This window comes from Rhinolophus sinicus, linkage group LG03 (genome assembly GCF_036562045.2).
Source record: "Rhinolophus sinicus isolate RSC01 linkage group LG03, ASM3656204v1, whole genome shotgun sequence".
Lineage (NCBI taxonomy): Eukaryota > Metazoa > Chordata > Mammalia > Chiroptera > Rhinolophidae > Rhinolophus > Rhinolophus sinicus.
The window spans coordinates 80,409,311-80,432,191 of record NC_133753.1 but is presented as its reverse complement, the minus strand read 5'-3'; the positions used below and the strand labels follow the sequence as shown (position 1 = coordinate 80,432,191).

The 22,881-nt window shown below is 39.8% G+C and overlaps 1 protein-coding gene across 10 annotated transcripts in view; it reads right to left on the bottom strand.

Annotated features, from left to right (window-relative positions):
• Positions 1-22,881, bottom strand: part of NPAS3 (neuronal PAS domain protein 3) — an 856,235-nt gene that overhangs the window by 507,390 nt on the left and 325,964 nt on the right. The gene's annotated exons all lie outside the window — the stretch shown is intronic.

The following is a 22,881-nucleotide window of genomic DNA, read 5'->3' as shown; positions in this document are numbered from 1 at the left end:
AAGGAAAGAAGGAAAGAAGGAAAGAAGGAAGGCCGACACCTATGATTTCAGATAAGATTTATTTTAGAGGCGTCCCAATAATGTTAGCAAGGTCATGCTTGTCTCTATCTTGTGTTTGTGCCTTCTACTTGGTGGACTTTAAGCTCAGGCTCCAGGAGGCTAAAAAATGGCTGACACCACCACCAAAGTCCTGTCTTCTCAGGTTCAAATCCAGAGAAAAGGGTGTGTTTTTCTTCTAATAACTCCAGCAAAGGGCTCACGTGTTCACTGGTAAACCATTCACCATGGCATCGCCAGGAGCACCCAGAGTTCTACCTGGAAACCCTGAATAACAAATCCATTCCCAAGATAACAAGGAAACAACTCTGCCCAAACAGAGGGGCTGAGATGTAGGAATAACAATGGTACCTCAGAGGAAAAGTATATGCATTAACTGATATCAGGAGCAGAGTAAATGAACACTAGATGGCCAAAGTTCACTATTATACCCTAGCTTAACATTGGTATATGGACATAGAACTACGGAAGCTCCAGAGATTCTATACTTGGAGCCTTAAAAGTAAGAATCCATTGGAAGGGGTGCAAGCAGCCCTGTCATGACACTTAATTTGCATAGAAAACCATTTGGGTTTTATTTAAATTGCATATTAATTTGGGGTGACTTGGGGGGGCGGTCATACAGAATGTAAAAGGAATGCAGGCTCCCAAGGCCAGCCCTGGAAGCTGGCATCATTACAGGATATGGTTAGCAATGGCAAATGATAAAAAGAAGGAAGAATCATTTCTCTTCCTGTTTGTCTAAGCATTCAAATGCAGGTACTATATTTAATTTAAAAATATGGTCAGATTATAAATATTACCTTTCTTCATTCACACAGAAAAGGACTTCATAGGTTAGACAACTGACTATTAAACTTACATTCCTCCCTCTACAATATCAGCCCAGAATCCTTTAAAATAAAGATTGTATTACATCTCTACATGTAGTACATACTCAAAGAGCAGATGGAAAGAGAAAACACAAAGGATAGGACAGACCGTGATAAGACAAAAACAGTTAGCAAGAGGTAGAAATAAAAACATTCTTTGGTCTTAATATATTGATTTATTCATATAAACTGGTCAGCAAAACAGTATCATCTAAAAATGGCAGAAAGCTGATGAGTCTTAGGCAGGCAAAAATGTCACTGAAGTGCAATGTGTAAAGCTTTGCCTGAAACTTAATCTTTATCCTGGCACAATCTGAAAGAACTAATTGGGGAAAAAATTAAACATCTGGGTGGTTTACTGGAAACCACAGCAGACCTTTCACTGCAGGATGTGCCTCAAAAATGTTAATAATCAATTGTTCCTTCCATGGCGCAGTGTGTGATTAAACCTCCAATGTGTACACGGACTCATCTTAAGCAGCCTGAAAACTTGGAACAGCTGAAGTGACACTCACTGTGATGATAAATAAGGTCCCTTACACAACAGTGGCCGACAAGGGCTCAGACACCAGTGAACTAGCGAGCTCAGAAAGGTTCTCCTGAAAGAGTTGGAAATGTCAGTGCCCCCATTTCCTCCTAATGAAAGATAAGATTCTTTCTATATGCAAGCAGCAGGATTTCTGATAGCAGGACAGACCAGGGAGAACCCAAAATATTGACTTAATATGTTCATTTTGGTGTGTTTCTTTTTATTTTATTTTTTCCTGTCGTAGCCATGAGTCAAATTACTGAAGCTAATGTGTAGCATTTGGCTACTGAGCAATATTTTTAGTGAAATACATACTCAGCATCTCCAAGTAAAAAATAATGACAAATGAAAGTTAAAAAGGAAATACAGGGAGACAATAAGTCTCCCTTTATTCATTATGGGAAGCAGGCACTTTTATTCTGTGATTTTTCTTTGATATATTCTGAATAGCAGTATACATGCTTCCAGATAATTAATAAATAACATTTACTGGGAGCTTATGATAAATACAGCATAAATCAAGTGCTTTGTATTAACATGTCTATGCTTGCAACAATGCACAGGTAGAGTGGCTCCTTTTACAGGTGAGGAAACTGAGGCAAAAAGAGAACTCGCTCAGATAACACTCCAGCAAATGGCAGCACGAGGATTAGAATCAGGCAGTAGACACTGCAAGCTTGTTCTCAAGTCATTTATAGACAGCATAGCTTCATATTAGTTTATATATGAACCAAAAAGAATGAAGTTAAGAGAATTTCTACTCAAATTTCTGTAGCTATCTTAGGACCCTACATTTCTATGCAGCTTTTGCAGATCTGGATGTGGATCTCAATGTATAGCTGGTTACACCACACCCAAACCTAATTGTGATATAGTGGTGGTTCGCAACTGCACGCTGGGTACCCTTATCTGTTAGGACAGCATTATCTAAGACACACAGAACACCACTGGGCTTAATAGATTTAAATCAATATCTTGAATTAACACCAGAAAAGCAACATTGCAAAGTCACAGACAGGTAGGTTTGGAAGAATCTGCATTTATAAAAGATTATATAGAACCTTTCAGCTGAAGTTTTCTTACATACCTACTGAGGAAGGTATGTGAGTATGTGTGTTTATTGGGGGCATTGGTGTGTACGTGTATACACACTGAATAATGTCTATATAAATGCATATTGATGACAGGAGACATTGAAATAACAGCAACATCTTCAATGGAGAAAAAGTATCTCTTACAGGAATTAAATGTAGTTTTTTTGTGAATATTTTCTACACGGGAGAATGAAGGTTCAACTCATTCTGCTAGTAGAACATCATCTGAAAATCAAGTGTAATTCCTCCGTTTTTCATCAAAGCTTGCATTTCCACTGTCTTATTTCTGGAAAACATTTGAGCAAAACTAAGAGTCTTCATCTTTTAGTCACTTAAAACGGTAGAATACGTTACATCTTGCATTGCTTAAAGAGTTTAGTGTTTGCAAAGCACTGCAGCATACGTGATCAAATGAGTTAACACCCTTTCGTTTATACAGGGACACTATATTAAAACCTTAGCTTGCCAAACCGGGATTTCTGATTCCATTCCATTGCATTCTGCTTGATTACAGTTTTTGTTTGTTTGTTTGTTTAAGTAAGCAATACTATCCTTCACCAAAAGGGTATCTGGAAACGCTCCACAAGCAAATGAAGCCTTTATTTTCCCTCGGTCAAATGTTTGAACCGAGATCACTCTTAATGGACTCTATGAATACTTCTATTTTAAAACAAAGTATGTTTCATATTCACCCTAATTAAAATTTTGGAAAAGGATAATCAAGTCTCAATTATGCATAGGTTACGATGCTTATTTAGAAGCAATCCGTATGTTTTATCTAGGCAATTGAACCTGAAGTTACCCTGTGACATTGACACTAAGTGCAGTAGGCAGCTCTTCTTTGTTTTTAATGAATTTGCCAGTCAGTCCTTTATTCCAAGAGTAGGATTTACCTTATTTTTTGGAACCCTCAGAATACTATCTGGAAAGCTGTGGGAGAATAGAATGGAGCTGGATAGGAATGGCAGTCAGCCATGTGCCACACACAGTGTCAGGTTTTTAGTATCCGGAAAGGACTTTAAAATGAAATTTTTTTATTAATGTCTCCTCTCAGAATAGTGGAAATTGAAGACATCAACTTGAGGGCTTACCCTTAAGTCACTACTTTGCAGAAGCTAGGAGGTGTTTATCCTGTTCTCGGTCATCAGAGCGTGGCTTTATCATAGGCTTTTTGGGGGAAATTCCATCATTTTTTGCCAAACAGTGTAGTTACCTCCTCCATCTTCACTCCCCCATCTCTTCATCAGGAAGCAGACAAGAGTCACATTTTATTTATCTCTGCATAGTCAGAATTGTGTTTTACACATAATAGATACTCGGTGTTTGATAGTCTCATTTTTTAAAAAATACTATTTTAGCCTACTACTTTTGTGTGATCCCAACAACATAATTTGTTGAAATCCTTTTATAAATATTAGTTTGTAATAAATAAAAGTGATCTGTGTTTTTCTGTGAAATTATCTTTTCTTCTTAGGGTCCTAAAAACTCACTCGCTAATGGTTCAAACACCACTGCAATATTCCAAGTGACATAGCATCACAATCCAGGGCAAGGTGCTCCACGACCGGTCCCGCCTTCCTCCCAGGTAGCTTCAGTAAAGGCGCCTCATCAGCCCCTGACATCAGGAATGCTCACCACGGAGGTGTGCTGACACGCTTCCCTCACGTTCCAGTCTTGGCAGCTGCAATTCCTGATCTTCTTTTAAGACCCAACATAGAGACTTTTTTATTCAATACAGATGTCTTTACTGTCAAATATATGTCAAATCACAAGAAACCAGAAATAAAATGTCAAGCAAAAGCAGATACTACCCTTTCTCTTATGGAGTTTACAGTCAGCGGAGGAGACAGATTAAATAATCCATCATGCTAATGGAGAGATAATTGTAGGTGCTATGGAGGGAAAGAATTGAGCCCTTGAGCATTTATAACAAAAGAAGCAGACCTAGAGTAGGGCATATAAAAGGCTTCCCTCAGGAAGTTACACTTTAGATAAGATGGGAGGTGAGAAGTAAAATGGGGCACTGGATAGAACATTCCAGAAGGAGGGGACTGTATCCAAAGGCAGTAGAGGAAATGAAGAGGAAGAGTTCAAGAAATTGAAAGAAGGCACATATGGGTGAACAACAGAGAGAAAGCAGCTTGAGAAGTGGGCCAGGGTCAGACTGTGCTATCGTGGCAAAGATTTTTCACATCCACAGCTGAAGTACAATGAGAAGCCAGTGAAACCTTTTCCACGGAGCCACGCTCTGCTCCCTCATGGGAGGGAAATGAGCTCTCTGGCCTCTGAACGTCAGTTGCACATTTGTATCTCTCTTGTGGCACCATCACTACATTTTACCTTGTTTCGTGGTTATTTGTGATACATTTGCTTACACATCTTGCCTTACTTAGAACCTGCACAAATGCTGCCTAGAACTGTTTAACTTCAACAAATGTTATCTTACTGGAGATCTTTTACCTGGAACTATCCAATTACTAGAAAACCTCTGTTTATTTTCATATATTACCTTACTACTCTAAGTTTTTAAGTCTGAACACTTAACTATTGCTGGAAGTAAATTATTACTATTATATTTTAAATTATTTTTTTTATTGGGGAATATTAGGGAACAGTGTGTTTCTCCAGGGCCCATCAGCTCCAAGTCGCTGTCCTTCAATCTAGTTGTGGAGGGCGCAGCTCAGCTCCAAGTCCAGTTGTTGTTTTCAATCTTTAGTTGCAGGGGGCACAGCCCACCCACCATCCCATGCGGGAATTGAACCAGCAACCTTGTTGAGACCTCGGGCTCTAACCAACTGAGCCATCTGCTCGCCCCCAGAAGTAAATTATTTTTATCTCTTGCCTTTGGCCATAAAGCAAAATACAGCAGTATAATTTTTGGAGTTATGTATCTCTTTTCAATTAATTATATCCTTTTATAATCACAAGATCCTTTCTTCCACCCTTTTCAAGGTAATTTATCTACCATTCATGAGAACATTTCCCTATGCCTGAATTACTCACTGTTGTATTCAGCTTTCCATCATTTGAACTTTCTTATCAAAACTGGTTAAGAAAAAGCTGGTTACCAAACTGTTATTCCTTGTTTTCTATCATTATACTTACCAAATTACTTGAATTACATTATTTTTAAAAAGGTTTTTAGAAGATTTTAAAAGTATATTTCAACACTTTTTACCCTAAGAAGATGCTCCGTAAATGCTTGAGAAAAGGAGGATGAAACGGTGAGAGGGAGGCATGGATTGCACCATCTCTACCATGTCCACCTTTATCTTTGGCTACCTTAAATGTGGCTGCCATAAATAACTCTTGCCCCTGCTTTTACACTGATTTTCAAATATGTTTCTAATCCATAGGACTCATTTTCTTTCCTACATCTTAATATTTTTTAACCATTCACCTATGAGTAAGCAGAGAAGGGAGGGAGGTGGAGAAACGAGGACAGTAGGCCAAGCCCCATAACATGGATGCAGCCCATTGCCTAGGACAGCCAACAAGAGATGCTCAATTCTGAGGAAACAAGTGTCAGAATACCTGATGGGTCACCAGAGCTGCGACTAAAGCAAGTGGCATGCCATTTGTATTAAGAATGCCAGGTGATATTGCTAAAGCTTCTTATTGGTCTTTCTTCTATCCCTGTGCAACTTTAAATACATCCACATTAATTGTGGTACCCTGAACATTTCTCAGTCTCTTGAACCTTTGGTACGTGACCAACACATTTTCTCCAAAGTAGTTTGTGTTGCACCAGAGCAAACAGAACATATTCCAGAAAATGCAGGAAGATTCCTAGAATGGGACAGAGAAATCATGTACTGTGGCTGTTTATGAAATGTGCCCCATGAAAGGGAGGCCAGAGGCAGTTGAGCCTGGACTCCTTCTGCAACACCAATGTGAGACGCTCTACTTGGTCTGTTTTATGTGTTTCCGCTTGTAGGTGAGACCATTTTGCAAAAAATCTCCTCAGCTTTAAAACAATAATAAAAACTGAAAAACGGACCACCACCAACTGGTCGAATCTTTTCTTTTTATAGAATGTTTATTTTCTCTAAGACATTCTAAGGACTATTTAAAATAAAAAAACAAAACATATATCTGAGTCTATATCGATAATACAGATGTATGGGGTTTTTTGTTTGTCTATCTGAGGAAAAGGAATATTTAAGGATTAAAATCTAGTCATACTGGCCCACAAGGGAGACCCGCCAACTGAAAGCAGTCCATGTGCGCAGGCCAGGATTCCCAGAGAACGTCAAGGACAAACAGAGCCAAATCTAGCGGCTTCCCAAGTCGAGTGTCTATTATCCTCCCTAATTCCATGAGGAACCAAGATGGTCTGGGGCTGCAAAACCAAACATAAAGTTTGCAGAGGGAGCTGGATTTAATTGCTCTGTATAACAGGCAGCCTGTGCTTCACTGTTTGTGTAGCACTTTCTCAAATGGATGCTTTTGCAATACTCCAGAATAGAAGTTCATAAAAACCGTATGTATGATACCTATGCTGACTAAATAAGAATACTCAATGCCAATGCATATGATACCACATAGGCAAGTAGTGTGAAATGCTGGCACCAGTTTCTAAAACACATCCATTTTTGATGTAGTGGAAAGGTCAAACTGGAGAAAGGCTGTGGGACAGCACCCTCCATTCACTTGGCCCTTTGCCGATTCTCATGAGTAGCAAGAGCAGGGAAAGACCTTCGCCACCTGGCCATTTGTCATCAGCAGGAGCGGCCTCCAGGAGAAGTCAGGTACAGAGTTAAGTGAGATGATGGCAACATTAGTCTGGAACACCTTCCCAGTGTTATTACAAAATGACAATATTGTTTTTAGCCCACTTTCCTTAACCAGATTGACAGAATTACAGGTTGACATTATTGTGAAGTTTTATGATATATCATGTTAACTGTGCCAGTTTGATTAGTCTTGATTGACAGCTTGTACCTGAACAGAAAGTGAAATACCTCAAAAATATAAAACCAGCAAGGGATCTCGCCTGACTTTCACAATAAACAAAATCTCTCGCTAATTTAATTTTAACTAACTAGGAATTTCATCCTAACCTCATGTGATTAAAATTTCATTTCCTTCATCCTCATCGTGAGGCTGAAGCTAGAGGAAAACAAATCTAGGCCACCGTTATGAAATCACCGTTCACTTTCTGAGACTTTAAATGCATTAGGAGCCGGCAGCTTACCTAATGTGGCTCTGCCCTGTATTACCATCAGAGGAAACAGATGCACCTCAGACCTGGCGTCCCTACATAAAGCCCAGGCTGAGATATGAGGCCTTTAAAAACACAATATAGAAAGCGAGGCACAAGCACCTATCTGCATTAGCACCATACCTCCGCAAAGCCTCTCTCTTACAGCATCCGCATCTGTTATCGAAACAAAAGTTGATACACTTTTAAACCCTGAAACTAGAAGCTAGACTGCCTAGTAAATTAAGCAGAGGGTTACTTTCCCCTCTGGCTCTGTAAGGTGAATTGGATCTACAATTCAATCTGGAATGAGACTGGTAGTTTCCATTCACCTTACAAATTAAAGCCATTCATATTAAAGAGTCTGGACATGCTAAGAGGTGCAATTAGACACTTGTAGATGCCACTTGCCACCTGACTTGTAAACACGGTCATAAAAAGTGGGACTGGGTCCAAATGGTCCCTTCCAAACAAGGATCTGCTTTACTTCATTCTTTGTATTTCTTTGGAAATCTGAAACAATTATGCTGCCAGTTTAAAATTACTGCATCACAAAAGGGATTATTCAGATGCTTCTGAATTCTATTCTTTGTTGCATGGAATGGAAACATTAGGTTCCCACAAAATGAGTCGCTGAGTTCTATGGCAAACCAGATTCTGAGGGCAAAATATCCAGTTATGGGAGAAAGCAAACCACCTATTAAAAAAAATTAAAATTAAAATTGTTAAAACATCATTTCTTTTTAGTGTGGATGATACATCAGGAAGGTTTTGTTATTATTATTATTTCCTGGGTGAACAACCAGTTGATTACCCAACTTGCAAGAAGGAAATGCAACTGCTGAGATGCACTGGGGCATATTTTGTTAACAAACCCTATAACTGCTGTGAGCAATTAAGCACGTGTCCATTTATTCATACACACATTTGAACTTGATAAATCTGTTATGAATCCCATAAAGTGCACACTCGCACAGAAGGAAAACACGCTTAACACCTCTTTAGTGAAGATTCTACATGCTTCAGGCTGGTCTCTCCCTAGCTTTGTTATCCCTCCTAGGGGTACCACCCCTGCTTTAGACTTCCCTCTCCATTTCCATTCCGGACCCAGACAACTTAAATATAATCCTGGAATGGAAAGCATGCTTGTACCTCCAGGGTCTATTCTCTAGAGTGTTGGTTTACACTGATAACCTGAACTGTGAATATTACACAGACCCTCAGGCTACCAGTGGACAGTCTTGGCAGGTAACATGAACACACACACAATTTTTTAAAGCTGTGAGAGATATATTCAAGGTTCTTAGAATGAAAAATCTATACATATACTGAATCTGTCCTTTTCCTGATGGCATCAGACATGAAACATGCAGCTCTCAGAAGGCAATGGAAAAGAGCTCTGGCCCCACCTCTCTTAAGGGGATGATCGGTAGTAAGAAGAATTGCATCCACTGGGAAACTCAATTCTGCGATGGGCAGAGCTGTTAGAAAGAGTCTCTGAGTAGGGCAGCATTTTAATGGGAAATGAGATCAGGCTGGAAAAAGACCACAGCCAGTGTCAGGCGGTACTCTACAGTGATGGGGAGTCGGCCAGGGTAGATCACCAAAGTTACAGCTGGGTTTCATGAAGGGCAGTGTGGCATCACCATTGTGTGCCAGAGCTGGAGCAGGTGCCAAGTTTTACACATATGTACATACCCAAATAGAAATAAAGATATGTATGCCCATATCTAAATATACATAAACATATACGTATATAGCTCACATGAATGCGTGCGTGAATACGTGCACACACACACCACAATACATAACAGCAACATCACGGTCAAAAGCAGTGCCTCTGAAGTTAGAACACCTACATAAGCAGAGCCTCTGAAATTAGAACACCTACATTCAATCCTGGCTCCAAAACTTACTAGGCACACGCTTTGAGCAAATAATTTAACTGCTTTAGTACTCCATTTTCTCATGTGCAAAATAGGAATGACGGAACAGAGTATAAAGATTAAGAGCAATAATCTATGTGAAGCACTTACCACAGTACCTGGCACAGCTCCAGATAAACAAAAAACAGAAAACATTATGTATCATTATTTCTCTCCTTCAGTGTCTGGGAAACACAGTTATACTCTTTCTACGAATGGTACCCTAATTTCATGAAATTGTTCTATTATTCCATCTTTTCACTTAAACATTGACTGATCACCGTCCATGTGCCAGGTACTGTGCTAGGTGGCATTTCATGGTTGAGCACTCCCCGAGTGAGTTCATTCTGGACTCAGGTTTCGTAATAATGCAAAATGTATAAAATGGAGTTTTGAAGTAGTATTGCCATAGTAATAATTTCAATATAACCATCTCTGAACAAGCTGAAATACCCTGGGCAACATATGCAGCCTGGATGAAATGAGGACAACTGGCTTTGTGTAGACTGTTAAATGTAAATTTCTTCGACAAGACAGATACTCAAGAAAAGTCTGTCCTTAGTTAACAAGTGTTTAGAGTTCACAGAGAATGCACCAAAAAGGTACAAGGCCCAATGCAGATGAAGAGGTACTGCAGAGTGCTGAGACTGAGATCAGACTTTAGCGTGATTAAGGGCCGGTTAAGGGACTTCCAAAGCACAGACCTGGCTCTCCCACATCCACGTGTGCCATGAGATGCAAATGTCTAACCTCCCTACACCAGCTTCCGGGTTTGGGCTAACCTGCATCAGAAGTCGGCAAGGAATAAATTGGAAATACTTATAAAATCATTCACACATAATAAGTAATCAATAAATGGTAGATACTGTTACTGTGAAATACAACTGGTCCTTTCACAAATCTTTGATTTCCTGGGAGAGAGAAAAAAAACCACCTACTCAAAATTACTTGAAACATAATAAAGCAATATATTAATGAGTTCAAAATAATACAACAAAATACACCCATCTGATGAAACATGCATGCAGTAAATTCAAGCAACCTTGTATGCTATTATGTTTTGCCATTAATTAGTTCTTTATGCCCTAGTGTTCCATCTCTCGTAGCTTCCTTTCTCATCTAGAAAGTAAATTCCTTTTAGCTCTAAAGTCTAAACACTTCTCCAAGTTATTAGGAGGCCAGATTAAGGGTATACTGGTGAGTCTGGGTTTGAAGCCTAGAGTAGGGACAGCCCTGGACTGTACCAAGTAATGGACAATTACGTGGAGAGAATGAGGGGGAGGGGCAAACTTGGAGAGAATGAAGTTAACCTGGAATGACTGGGTAAGTAAGCACAGACAGAATGGGGTAAACTCATGAGGTGGGAACAGGTAGGTACATGTGAGGGAATTGGATAGACAAAAGCAGACAGCCAGGCAGTCTGTCCATCTCTGCATCCTGACAATCTCCCTCTTCCCGCTTGGTTACTCTCACCCCACCATCCCAGGGCCTGCATGCCTCAACTCCTCTCACCGTGGGATTTGTAATCACAGAAAAGTCTGTAGACTAATCCCTGGGAATTCCAGGGCAGTTTGCAGCTGCTCTAAATTGATCCATTAAAAAATTCGTAGGGCAATCTACATTGTAAAACTTCATGTTTAACAACAAAATGAGCTTGCAGCAAGATGCCCATACAATGAAAAGCAAAGAAAGCTCCACAGCATTTCCAAGAGAGAGAGTTATTCCAAAAGCATTTTCACATAGGTTTTTTTTCCCCTCACAAATAACTCCAAAATGGCAAAGTTCATTTCTTTTAACCTATATTCATATACCAGCTATTTTTTAAATTACAAATTGCATTTCCAGGCTTTTGTTATCTGAAGATAAATATCCTATCTGCAAATTAGATTTCTTCCCCTAGCATTGCTAACCATGTATCTTCTGGATGACTCCAGGGATAACCACTCTTCTCTGCAGAGGAAGTACCTCAACTCCCATTTAGGGGCTGATTTTAAAGAAATCGTGGCTGCTATTTCACTCTGGAGAACTATCCTATTTCCACTGCATCAAAGGGATATTCCTTTGTTTCTTTTTCTATCTTCTTCTCAGTAGGAAAAGCGGCGATTTCAGAAACCTCATTCTCAGAGCAAGTCAATTCTCTGACTGTAGAGGAGAAGGGTCTAAGAAAGTTGTGTACTTAGAAACCACCTAATAGAAAAGAACAAAACCAAATTCAGATGGTGAAGTGCCAAGAAAGGGCCTCATGTCTACACCATTACGAGCCGGAATAGCATGAGACGACAATAGGCAGTGCCAGTCATTCATGCCAATCTTCTGTGGCCCCACAAGAGACAACTACCTCAGCTGACTAAGCACAAACATTTGGTAACTGAGGAGTCCTTTAATACAAAGTATTTGGGGGCACCAACACAGTACTTATACAATACTACCATTACTGGCTTGCTGTCTGTCTCACGGAGTTGTTAATAAACAACTATGAGGGGTGGCCAGCTAGATCAGTTGGTTAGAGCGCAGTGCTAATAACACCAGTGTTGCCGGTTTGATCCCCACATGGGCCACTGTGAGCTGTGCCCTCCTTAAAAAAAAAAAAAAAAAAGGAATCATTTAAAAAAAACAACAATGGGCCAGCCTGGTGGCTCAGGCAGTTAAAGCTCCACGCTCCTAACTCCGAAGGCTGCCGGTTCGATTCCCACATGGGCCAGTGGGCTCTCAACCACAAGGTTGCCAGTTCAATTCCTTGAGTCCCACAAGGGATGGCGGGCTCCGTCCCCTGCAACTAAAATTGAACACGGCACCTTGAGCTGAGCTGCTGCTGAGCTCCCAGATGGCTCAGTTGGTTGGAGCACGTCCTCTCAACCACAAGGTTGCTGGTTCGACTCCTGCGAGGGATGGTGGGCTGCGCCCCCTGCAACTAGCAACAGCAACTGGACCTGGAGCTGAGCTGCGCCCTCCACAACTAAGACTGAAAGGACAACAACTTGAAGCTGAATGGCACCCTCCACAACTAGGATTGAAAGGACAACAACTTGACTTGGAAAAAAGGCCTGGAAGTACACACTGTTTCCCAATAAAATCCTCTTCCTCTTCCCCAATTAATAAAAAAAAAAGTTAAGATGACCTGAACTTTAAAAAAAAACACAAAAACAAAACAACGATGATTGTCTCTGTCTCTATATCCACTAAACCTAGCAGATAGTTGGTAGAATAAACGAATGAATGAGTAAAAGCATTGTTCACACAAAGATATATAACTACCCAGAAGGGATTTAATTAAACTGACAAAATCCTACCAAGTATGAGATATAATTATATGTCATTCTATGGAGGGAACACAATGGCAAAAACATTGATCTAGCTAGGACCTGTAGAAGGAGTGAAAAGAGCCCTGGAGTTAGGGGGTTGAGGGTGAGCCCTAGTACAACCTTTAACAGGCTACATGACCTTAGGAGCTCAACTCACTGACTGTGTTTCAAGCATATACCACACACTAAAAGCACAACAGGGAAAAACAAGAGTGATAATCCCTACCTTTAAGTATGTTACCAGCCTATGAAGTAAAGACAGACTAATGAAGAGACCCCATAAAATAGTGTAATAGGTGCTAGGACAAAGTTATGCATAGGATGAAATCAGATGGGCTGGGATACAGGGTACCACTGGGGCTCATAGGAGAATGCACCTAATTCAGTCTTAACTAGTGGGGGATGGGAGAAGGAATGGTAAACATAATGATTTAAATTCTGAGTCTTCAAGAAGTGAAGTAGATTTAGATTTTTAAACAGAAAGGGCCGGGGTAGGGACGTGGGGAGCAAATGAGGCGACAGGTACCAAAAGTACTAACAGCTGAAGATGTGAGAGAAAGAGGCTGGCACACAGAAAGGGAGGTCAGTCAGGCGAGGGTGTACAGCGCTGTGGGAAAGACAAGGTTGCAGAAAAAGGCAGAATCTTGATCATGAAGTGTCTTGTCTACCATGTCAAAGATGAGCACGACTAGCCTCTTCTGTCCTCACTTTTATGTAATATTTCACGTAATATTTCACGTGATATTCCCTCGCAATGTCTTGAAGATTCCTACAATAAAAAAGGTTCTAGTCCCAAAGAACAAATGCACAATATTAATTTCCATTCCTTCCTCTTTTTTTTTTTTCTATCCTAAGAGGCTTAGTCCAAAAAGTGGGGTGTATTCTGAGGGTTGGATATTGTGCTTTATCTGCTGCCAAATCCTGGAAAGGTTATTCTAATTGCTGCCTATAATTGTAAAGATTATCCCAAATCTGACTTGGAGAGAAGTGGGCACAGTGTCCCATTATGGGACAGGGAACAAGGAAGGAGAAAGAAACTTCTTCAGGCACTTTCCACTAGATCATGTTGGGGACGGAACAAAGCGTAGCTGCACTCCTGTTTCACTGTTGTTGATTTTAGCTCCATCTGCCGTTCCCGGGGCGGATCATTGAGTTTGGATGATCCAGATTAATCAGAATGAGAAAATATTTTATTTAAGAATTAAGGGGCATGCCACAGACTATCGAGGTAATCTAAAATGTACAATAAATTATTCCTTAATTCTTAAACTAAATAATGGTCACTAATGTTTCCATTAGTAACTAGAAAGATAATTTCCCCATCCAAGTGGTGTGGAATCATGGAGGAGACGATCCCTCCATGACAGCCCCAACTACCATTCATTGGCTTTTTATTCCTCATGCTAATTGAGCTCAATTTCTTATAATCAGAATCTTAAATTGCTCTTAGTGCCAAATGGATACTTTATATAAAGTATGTTTTCATTTTTCCATATGACCATTCTAGGAATGGAAACAAGTGCTCCATAAGCCCTTTAATTAATCTTGGAGAAGAAATGCATTTGAAAGCCACTTAGGAAGTCATATATATTCTATCTCCTTGGATCTTTCCGAAGTGCACACTAGCGTAGTGGTTACACGCATGGGCTCTATAATCAGACTGGACCTTTGTTAGCTACAGGCCTGTGGGCAGGTTTCTTCACCTCTATCACCCTTGGCTTCCTCAACATGAGAGAGCTTGTACCTACCACAGATGCATGTTGAGAAGATTAAATGATATATAGACATGAAATGTGTGGATGAGTGACAGGTACATGGAAAGTGCTCACAACTGTTACATATTATGCCAGATAATTGTTTTTTGCTTAAGACATAATTCCTTCCTTCATCATAATACTGAAAAGAAAAATCATTTTTAAGGTAATAGAAGAGTAATGTGCCAGTAATTTGATTATGGTCCTAATAATCAGCATTGTACATAATATTGAGGATCAGATGCAAATCAAGGGGATATATATATATATATATATATATATATATATATATTCATATTCATATATAGAGAGGCTATTCATTTCCATTAGTATAATTATATTTGACCCACAGCTATAGTTTCCTGCCCATATTGGCATACATTATCCACATCTGCCTAATGTATTTCTGGGATTGCTTCTACAAATTATTCATAATTCTGGAATTCATAGAAATTATATAGAATTAAAACTATCTGAAAACTTGAATACCGTCTCTACGAATAAACATCTTTTAAGTCATTTATAATATGATTTAAAAATACAGCTAAACAGGAGGGCATGGGAAGTATCCTGGAGACAGCGTAAGTACCTGGGCAGATAATGTTATATTTTTCACTTTCTAATAATTGTTGGTTGCACTTCGGAATGCGGCAACATGTTATGAGGATTATTTTGTTTTTACTATCACGCTTTATTAGAAAATTTAAAGAAGTTTACAAAGATGCAAACAATCCAGCAGGGGAAAATGAACAAAAAACAATAACTATGAAGAAAAGAGAAAAAGATTGGGGAACGAAGAGGAAGGTAAGAGAGGAGTGAAATACCAAAGTGCACGTCATGGAGTTCTCTGCACTTGGAGAGGGAAGCCACAACTCTGACCTTCATACCATTCACAGGGTTCGTAACATACAGACCCACTGGTCACTCGAGAGGAACAATTATTCCTTTACAGGGCTAAAGAGAAATCTTCCCATAGGTCCCGAAAGAAAGGAAATCTGATATATGAGTATGACAACCACGACTTTCTTGCAGTCAGCACAATGATATTTTTTTTTCTTTTTGACTATTCTGTCTGTTGTCCATTAATAGTAAGCCCGATGCCACAACACAATTCAACCCAAGAAATTCTCTAGTGGGTCAAAATGATACACTCTAGTATGAGGCTTTCTGATAGATTGTAGAGAGTCTGCTCTAGAGGAAAAAATGGTGATAGGTAAACATACCCTTCAAAATGTTAAGAAAATGCGGTCAGATGATTCCTACACCTCTTTGAGACTTCTTGAAATTGTGTGTGTGTGTGTGTGTGTGTGTGTGTACGCACACGTGCTTTCCCTTTTAGAAACATAAAGTGAAGTGGTAGAGAGCACTGTAGCAAGTCTGAGTGACCTCAGTGATGTCAAAGAAAGGGAGAGGATAACCCAAGCTCTCTAAGACGGTTAATAATAGCTACATCACAGAAACTCTCCTCTTAGTTATGTATCCATAGAAAAGTGCAAACCCAAACCAAATAATACTACCTGGTGTTATCAATTCACTACAATGAAATGAACAGAACAGTAATCTTGGACGCTGGCTGACTTAACTCTGATCATGAACATGGCATTTGAATTCTCTGGCTCTCTCTTTAATGGCATGTAAGTGTGAATGTTGGGCCAGTCACTACATGCAGTGATTATGGAACAAGCCTTTATGTGAAACCCAGAATCAGTAACATGCATTGATGTTCCTGCTCTGCATACTGTGCTCTACGCAGAGTAGACTGTGGGACAGAGTCACCTGTGGACAGCTGATGAGTGATTTGCAAGTCCCTAAGTCCCCTCTATTCTAAGAGAACCTCAAGAATGGAATGAGCACCACTTATAAGTCAACGGGACAGAGTGAGACGTCTGCATTCATTGAATCAAAGCATCTCACTTTAAAATGACTTTTAAAATATGAAGAAGGAATCCGAATGCTGAGATAGTACAAATCAGAGCTGTCTGAATATGTGATGGTGTTATCCATTCAGTTGGGCTGAAATAACAGTCATGAATCTACGTTTTTCATCCCCCAGCTGCAGTCCCACCAGCCAATCCCCTTTTCTGTCCTGCTCCAGGCTAGCAGTCGAGCAGACTAGTTAAAAGACAATTAGTCCAATTTCACATTCTCTAGCAGCCGAAAAATTTCATGTTATTTCAGTCACAGTGGATGGATGCCAAGTTCACTGGAAGCAACCCTGCTGATTTATCCAGTCCATTTTAATACTTTAGAAATACTGTTAAAACATGGCTGTCCTAATTACACAGGGATCAACGCACAGTGTCCCTCTCACCCAGGATTCTCCCAGAAGGGCTGCAATCAGTTGCATTCCCTTTAATTTCACCATGCAATTCCAACTAATTTCATCCTAGTACAGTGCTGTCAGACAACTCCCATGCCTCTGCGGTTTTAATCGATTAGCTGAATGTCTCTATAATGCATCACCAGCTGCCAGGCACAGAACTGGACGCTTTGCAAGCATTTCAGCTAAAAGACAGTTTAATTACTACACCAGCCTCTCAAAGGCATAGGCACAAAGCCTTGGAAGCAAATTATTAAAATATTTGGTGTCAACAAGCCACTTTATAACTGAGCAAACAATGACAATCCAAAAGATGGAAATAAGAAGAAAGTCAGTTTTTAAATTGTGAGTAAGCTTTTTATGGACCCTAATTTATTCAGGCAAATGGACTGGCTTCAGCATCCCTGTTTCCATAAGGCGCTTGAGTTTCCTGGCCTTTCTTTTGTGGAATATATGGGCATGTGAGCCATTGACAGGCTTGGAACACTATCCTTCAACGGAAAAGAAAGCACTGAGGTACCTAGCATAAGCAAAAAAGTAGACAAATGAGTCACAAGTTTGATTACCCTACACTCCTCATGAATTAAAACAATTAACTCTGGTTTCACACATTCCTCAACTGTGAAAGCTTACACAAGCAACATTAAAGTACCTGTGTGGTCAAAGCATAGTATTAGCTAAATATATGTAATAGTAAATCCAGATAATTTTAAAAAGGTATTTAAGTTCATCAGTTTAGTATGGTAGGTTTTTCCACTATTCTTGGTAACAAAGAAACTGGGAAAATTGTGATAAAAAGAACCAAAAAAATGTTCTTTAGTCTGACATAACTGTTTATACAGAACTGTGTCAAAACAGGAAAAGAAAAAAGAAAAATTTATTTTTAAAAATCTGTTTCTAAAGCATTTATCAAAAAGATTCTAAACATGAAGGTCAATAGCTTCCTGAAGGCCAGCAGGAAAATAAAAAAAAATCTACCACCCCCCGGCCCCATTACAAAGTACAAAGGACCAGCCACTGCCCTGTTTGTTATCTTCCCTTAAACAGGTCCGTACTTAAGTCTAGAAACAGAAAGGAAGTCACTGACTATTTAAAAAAAAAAAAAAAAAAATTCTCAAAACACCCTCAGACAAGAAATGCATCCAGCTTCATTATCAAACAGAGAGTAGAGACATCAAATGAACTCTTATCTCTTTAATCAGAGTTATAAATCTAGTTACAGACAAAAGTCAATAACTTATCTTAAAAAGAATTTGGAATATATAAGGAATAATGGTTTTATATTAAGTTTTGGCGTATTACTTGCACTTCTTGTAAATTCCTTTTGATTGAAATTGTGAACTAGGGGACACACTTAGTATGAGTTGTGATGGGCAGAGAATCTTCTGGAACAACTCACTGAAATGAGTGGTTATCCCCAAATGAAGAAAGGGACTAGCTATGTTACTAACAGTTATCTTTTATAGATTAATGTAAAACATTAGCGATCTTCATTTTGTATTTGATCAAAATTTGCCTGTTTTCTCCCTCGTTTTCCCTTTCTTTACAGCATGATAATGACCAGGGAGGAACACCACTCGCAGTTCCTCAATGCTTTCAAAATGCTTCCATCTACATTGTATCATGAACCACACAATAAACTGTTGGGAACAGTGGAGTAGCCTGTACTGTTTCCATTTCATAGATAAGGAAACAGAGTCAGAGGACTTCACTGACTTCTCCAGAATCACAGACTGGCAAAACCATAACCAAAACCCAGGTATTCTGATGCCCGTCATAGGCTCTTTCCACTACATTGCATGGCTATAAAAAACTCTTAAGACCAGCTGTGATAAAAAAACAAAGAAACAAACAAACAAAAACTTTCTTTCAGTTTGCATCATTTATGCTTAACTCTTAAATATTCCATACCCAATCTTGCTCTTGTTTTAATAACACAACTTTCCAAATAATATTTTTTCCAGGTTGTTTATTAGTGAGGTGACCATCAATCTATCACCCAAAGTGATACACTTTTGAGAGTAAAAGGCGTTTGCTGATGATTACACCGGAATAAAGAGCTGAAAACAGACAGTGACCCAGGCAAATAGGACATAAGGTTAGGACACTTACTGTTGGTAACGTACCACACCTACGATGTTACTCAGACAGAAGCTGTGTGTGTGCTAGGGAAGCCCTCAGAACCTGCAAGGGAGCAAGCCACATCCAATCAGCAGACAGCTTGAGCTACACACAGTGTCAGGCTGCAGGGCCTCCGACATTTGTTTTTAATTCATTCTTAATAAACCATATCAACTGGCATTACTCATTTGCAATCTATCTTTGGGTGTCATCGGCATTTCAGTGTAAGTCCCTCACTCTAATTATTAGGTCACTGTTTCTATAGGTCAAACATAGTTAAATATTGGCAATTTCATATGGTTCAGCCTGATCCTTTCAGCATCTCCACTGTTTCATTCCCAGGGTAGAATGCTTTGTAGTCTGATGCTGCATTGTGCAAAATCCCCACTATTACGTTGTCTGCACTCTTTCTTCCACCCATTCTTCTGATGGCCTATCCGCTCAGAATCAGGCTAAAACCCTGTACACCTGTGCTTCTCAAACGTCAGTGTGCATGAGTCTTCTAAGGATCTTGTGAAGTTTAAAGAAACGCAGTCACAACACTCTGGGATGGGGCCTGAGATGCTGCATTTCTAACCAGCTCCCAGGTGACACCCATGCCCCTGGTGCACGAGCCACACTTTGAGGAGCAAGGCTCTATACTCTTTTGCTCTGGCAGATTCAAGTTCTATTACCAGCTTCATCAATTATTAGCTGATGATGCCGGGCAAGTTATACAACTCCTCTGAACCTCAATTTTCATATACATAAAATGACACCTAGCTCATAGGGTTGTTTTGAGTATTAAATGAGACGATGTGTTCAAGAAACATAAAGCCAAGAGTATCTCTGCCCTGTGCGGTACAGTTTACAGAGTAATTCCTCAAGTATGATCCTGCTAGAAATGTCAATTCTCAGGCCAAAACCAGAGCTACAGAATCAGCAATGCTGAGTGTGGGGCCCAGCAGTCTGTGTTTAATAAACTCTCCAGTTGGTTTTGATGAATGGTGAAGTTTGAGAAGCACAGATGCTTTTACTTAGGAATAAGGCTTTTAACTTAGAAATATTTACAGCACAGTTTTTCATAGGTGTGGCTGTGATGTTTGTGATTCTTTTCATGTCTATTATTATGCTGCTCTTCCAGATGAAATCTTCCTGTCCTCCCTGCTCATTTAAATTGCATACGCACTTGCATTAAAATTTTACGTAGAGTTTCTTTCTAGTTTTAAGATAAAAGCACTTTCTTCAAAACGTGGTGTAATGGATTTGAGTTGAATATTACTGGGTTTGGGATGCTTTAATTTCAAATCTGTTTACTCTCCTTCTTTTGTGGATCATGCTTTGGGGATATTCTCAATCCTTAAGTAATTAGAAAGTGAGTGAGCACCACTAATTTATATCAGATTGTAAAATTAAGGTGAGCTAGAAGAATTGTTAAAGTAGTGTTTTTCCTATTTAGCATGATTTTCATATTTTTTAATACCTTTCATATCATCCCTCTATTTTTCCGTTCTTCTTCCTTTTGTTTTCCTATCCTTTGAGATACTTTTGTCACTTGGCTTCCAGGACTCTCCAATGTCCTGATTTTCCTACCAAGTCGCTGGCTGACTCGTCTCAAAGGCCTGGGCTGGCTCGTCATCTTGTTCTGCTCTACAACCATTGGCAGACCTAGGACTCCCTCCCCAAGGCTGTTCCTTCTCTGTCTGCACTTACCCCTAGGTTGCCTTCCCCAGCCCTCTGGCCGTAAATACCAGGTAGAGACTAATAACCCCCAAATGCTTCTCTGTAGCGCCAACCACCTACGTAACTATAAACTCACACTGAACTTCTCTGACACGACAGCTTCTTATAGGTAACTTGTGCAAAACTGAACTCTGGATTCCCCCCACTCTGAACCCATGTGCTCCCCTAGGAACGCTCCCTATCCTTTTTTTTTTTTTCTTTTCCTTTTTGGTAAATTACTGCCATTCACCCAGTCGCTCAAGCAAAAACTTGGGAGCCAGCCTTGACTTCTTTCTCTCAAATCCACATCGACAGATTATACTGGGCCTCACCTTCAAAATATATCCTGAAGCTGATTACGTCTCACCTCCTCCACCACACCTGAGTGTAGCCCACCCTCTTCTCTCACCTAGACCTCTATCGTAAATAGTCTGCTGAATTAGTCTCTCTGCTTCCACTTTGGTCCCACCAAGACAAACCCTTTTTACAGTTCAGATGATGCCTACCCCCATGTCAACCCTCCAGTGGCCTCCTTCCCTCTTAGATAAAATCCAAAGCCTATGCCTGGCCACAGCGAGAGCTCCCACCCACCCGTCTTATTTCGCTACAGCACCACCCACCTCCTTGCCTTCGTAGATTCCATCAATCTCACTCCCATGGAGACTCTGCACACTGGTGCCTGCGTCTGTGTCTTCCCAGGGATATATGCAACTTGTTCCCTCACTTCACTGAGGCTCTTGCTTGATCGTTATCTCTCCGAGAGATGTGAAACACTTGGGATGCCACCTAAAATGTCATCCTCTATTACGCCCATTCCTGCCTTAGTTTTTAATAGCACCTGTCACTGATAACACATGTGTATTTGTTCACTTATGTTCTTGGAAATAAAGTAAATTCCACGAGAGCAGGGATTTGTTGTGCTCATTGCCTGATTCCAAGTCCCTGACACATAGTAGGCACTCAACAAATACTTGATAATTTTTACAAATAATTAAAACTCAGATAAAGTGACTTGCCTATGGCAGCCAGCAAATCAGTGCCAGAGCCGGGGCCAGACATAAGATTTCCTGCTTGCCAACATCCATGCCTGTCCCGTTTGACCATACTGCCTCCCTACTTGATTACTTCCCCTGGGAATCAAGCAATTCAGCATAATAGCAATGAAAGTTGTTTTTAAGTGGCTAACTTTTCTGTGTTTCTGGATTTTTCTGCAAGAAAAAAAAATACTTGGCACACTATCTAAAGTATCATCTGATATTACTCTCGGTCCCCCTTACTCTGCTGCATTTTTCTTTGTGGTATTTACCGTAGCATCACGTGTGTATCTGTCTACTTTCTCCTCCACAGGAAACATAAGCTCGGTGAAAGCCTGCTGTGTTAGGTTCACTTCTGTGCTCCAACGACCTGGCACACAGTGTGCACTCCAAAAGTACGTGATGAGTGAATGAACAAACATGGTTATCTTACATTTTACCGACCATTCTTTCAGAAGGCCAGAATTCTACCTTAGGAGAAATAAAACTTTTTATGAGAAGAAAATGCATATGTTTACAGACATTCTGCTATCATATCACGTATCTCATGGCATGAGAAAATAATCATAATTTCTGTTTATAATAATTTACAAATTGTCTTCTATATGCCAAGTACTTTATGTTCATTATCTCTGATCTTCACAATAATCCTGTGAAATTAATTACATTAGGTTCATTTTACAGATGAAGGGACTACATAAGGCTCAGACAAAAGAAGTAACTTGTCTAGGATCTCAGGGTTAGTAAATGGCGAACTTGACATTCATCCTAGACTCAATGTTTTTTTTCGGCATGGAAATCCATGAGTTTTTCCAATAAACCAAATCACTTCCTTAAAATTGGAGCAGTCCCCTTGGGAATAAATATTATTGTTCATAAGAGGGAGACTGGGGGACGGGAATAAATGTTTGATAGTTACTACTGGCGAAAGGTCAGGTAAGGTGTTTAGGACAAAGTACATAAATCTTG